The sequence below is a fragment of the Sorex fumeus genome, unplaced genomic scaffold (assembly GCF_029834395.1).
Source record: "Sorex fumeus unplaced genomic scaffold, SorFum_2.1 ptg000070l, whole genome shotgun sequence".
Lineage (NCBI taxonomy): Eukaryota > Metazoa > Chordata > Mammalia > Eulipotyphla > Soricidae > Sorex > Sorex fumeus.
Genome location: NW_026606127.1, coordinates 6,273,096 through 6,276,672, shown reverse-complemented (window position 1 = coordinate 6,276,672; position 3,577 = coordinate 6,273,096). Strand labels below are relative to the sequence as shown.

At 38.0% G+C, this 3,577-nt stretch overlaps 1 pseudogene; it reads right to left on the bottom strand.

The window, feature by feature from the left end:
- Positions 1 to 791: 791 nt before the first annotated feature.
- LOC130036974 (uncharacterized) lies at positions 792 to 888 on the bottom strand (annotated as a pseudogene).
- Between the last annotated feature and the right edge of the window lie 2,689 nt (positions 889 to 3,577).

Genomic DNA, 3,577 nt, shown 5'->3' with positions numbered 1-3,577 from the left:
CTCCTTTTGTTGGTCATTTTCCAAAATCTTGAGCTCTAATTTATTCATGTAGGCCCTTTCTTTCTTCCTGATAAATTCTGGCAGAGGTATAATCTTTCCTCTTAACACTGCTTTTGCTGTGTCCCACAAGTTCTGGTAGCTCGCGTCCTCATTCTCATTTGTTTCTGGAACCTTTTTATTTCCTCTTTGATTTCTTCTCTAAGCCAACGGTTGTTCATTACTTCACTTAAGTAAAATATTTCCTTGCTGAGATTTATTCGGTTTGATCTATTGAGAAGTGACAAAGTAGTGTTGAAATCTCCACCTAGTACTGTTTTGCTATCAATGTTTTTCTATAAGTCTATTAGAAGTTGTTTTTAAGTATTTTGCTGGTCTGTCATTGAGCATCTACATTGAGGAGGGTGAGTTCTTTCTGATGTAAAGATCCCATGATCATGCAGAAATGACATTCACTGTCTCTGATAACCTTTAGCCTGAAGTCCATGTGGTCTGATACTAGTATGGCTACTCCAGCTTTGTGGAGGTGTTCTTTTCTTGAATACTTGTTTTCCAGCCTTTTACTTTTAGCCCATGGTTGCTTTGATTGCTCAGATATGTTTCTTGCAGGTATCAGAATGTTGGGTTCAGTGTTCTAATTCATCTTCCTATTCTGTGCCTCTGAATTGGCACATTTAGTCCATAGACATTGAGAGAGATTGTTGTTATGGGGATTTGTGCTATCTTTATGTAGAATTTTTGTACTTGTGGGAATTGCCTTAGCTTAAAGTAGCCATGTTAGTTCTTCTTGCAACAAAAATATGGAACTCTTTACAAGTTTGCATGTCATCTCTGTGCAAGGACCATGCTCATCATTGTATCATTTCAATTTTAGTATATGTGTAACCAAACCTAGTAGGAGTTATTTTTTCTGTTCTGATTAATTTGAGTGTTGTCCTTACTTACCCTATGGCAGACAGTGGTACCTAATCAAAGAAAGTATTTCAAAGCAGCTTGATATATTTAGAACTTTAATGTCCCAGAAAGAAAAATATGGTTTTTACCATATTATCTTTTACCATAATCAAGGCATCAGTTTTACAAAATAATTCTTTTGGAAGATGTTATATGAGTCCTGTTTAATGCACTTCCCTGAAACCTTCATTAAGACCATTAAACTAGAGCCTTTTGCTGTTCTCACCTCAGTCCCGTGTACATCTCCAGGAAAAGGTGGATGGTGTTGTCTGCACTTTGACCACCTTGAATATAAGTAGGATTTTTCTCCTGAAGGAAGAGGTGAGGATCATATTGATGATTTCATTCCACATTATTATAAGTTCAACTTGAATGGAAGTTGACACTTATGAGGCTCCTGTAAAGGACAGAATAAAGGGTCTCAGTGAAGTTTAATGGCCAACACACATTAACAACACAGATGACTCAAAGCAGCCTGTGTGCATCTTTGTGTATAGTGAGTTTCATATCTAATGATAGTGATTCTCAGTCATGACACACAGGCAAAACAGACCTATAATTAAAAATCTAGTTATCTGAGCAGAGTGGGGTTTCTTAGGTGATTGAACAAGTGTGTAGTAATTTATTACTAAGCACATACATAGTTAGAATGATGTGTACTTTTTGATCTAAAATTAATTCCAAATATGTCTAAAATGACAGTCTCCTGACCCCACACCTGGCTTTCTTCACCAGGGTCCCTTGGAGGCGGTGTGTTGTGTTTCCCTCACCGCGCCGAGCAGAGCCCCGGCACCTGAAGACCTCTGCAACCAGCCATAGGTACGCTTTAGACCACTCTCCCCAAGCTTGAAGGAGCCTCATGCATGAACGAATCTGACAGAGGAACCCAGGTGTGCGCAACCGGGGGATGAGATCTCCAAGGCTGCTCAGATCAAGACTGGGCCCCCTCCAACCAGATCCCCCATCTCCTAGTAGCTAAGTGTTACAACCATGAACTGCCCCTGGAGCCATGTAATCCCATCAATGGCCAAGATACAGAGACTGGATTTTGTTGATAAGACAACAATTATTGTCCAGTTCTCACTCTGAGAGAACCTGGTAGGCATTTGCGAGTGTCTTGCCCTTGTGTTTACCAGTCATTTACACTTCTTTCAATACATTTTATATATGATCATGGTTTATGCTTATTTTTAATATTGAAGTTTAATAGCTAAATACTGATTTTTTTCACAGCACTAATTTATTAAGAACATTCATCCTTGGCCTATCATATTAATTGCCAGTATTTGTTAGTTTTGCTTGTTTTTTGATTACTTAAATTGGTTTTGGTCCTTTTCTTTCAGGTTGAAAAATTTTGACACAAATGAGTATATGTTTTTCTTTATCTTCTACAGTTTTAAACTGAGAACAACTGTTTGTTTTGTACAAATAAGATACCTGTGCATTTACTATTTCTTCTCATTTTATTTACATTTTCACACATCTCGATTCATCTACAACTTAACCTAGTAAGTGTTGTCATATTGAAAGAAACCACCAATTTTTTCAATCATAGCACTGTAGCACTGTCCTCCCGTGGTTCATCCATTTGCTCGAGCGGGAACCAGTAACATCTTACAACAAATTGTGAGACTTGTTGTCACTAGCTATGGCCTATCGAATACGTCATGGGTAGCTTGCCAGGCTCTTGCTATGTGGACGAGATATTCTGGGTAGCTTGCCGGGCAGAGGAATCGGAATCAGGGTTGGTCTCCTACAAGGCAAATGCCCAACCCGATGTGCTGTAAACGTTATCTAAAATATACTAGTAATAACAAATGTTGTTTCTTTAACAGTGCAATATAAACAATTATTTAGTAATTTTCTTGATTTGTTAATCAAATAGCTAAGCTCTTGAGCATCATGGGAGTATTTTTCTAACACAAGAGTCTGACGAAGGTGAAACTGTTATAACCGTCTTGTAGAATTCCATCTCCCTAGCCTGCTTCATTCTACCCCACTCTCTATCCAATCCGATCTTCTTCTGGGATTCTGACCTCCTGATTGGCTAGCCTCTACCTTTCACCTGCCTACTTTATGACATCATTCTCCCACCAAACGAACCACCAACTGGTAGAATCTTGGGGGTCCCATGTATTTGTTTGTAAACAAATTTGAATCTTCATGGCAAGTGACGAGTGACCAATGACCAATCACCAGTGAGCAGTCGTCTCTACTGAACACTTGTGGTCTTAAGCTGCTTCAGTGTTCAGACGTAATCTCCTACTGTCTCCTCTTCTCGTCTACCTTTCATCGGTATTTCCTCTTCTCTGACCATGTCAGGTAAGGAATAATACTTTTCAAAGTTTTTCATTAGATTTATCATCCCTAAACTTAGCAGTCAAGTAAAAACAGCACGTAGTAATGAAAGAAAATATTCAAGTAGAATTTTATAAGCATCATTTTAGCTTGACTTTGACATTTGCTGTGTGATTTTTAGACACTGGCTTACTTTCTCTCACATACAAAGTGTTTTTCCTCATTGATTACATTATATTTTACACATACTTAGGAGCTCAAATACACAAACAAACATACACACACACACGAACATATATATTTATATATATGTATATATATATATATA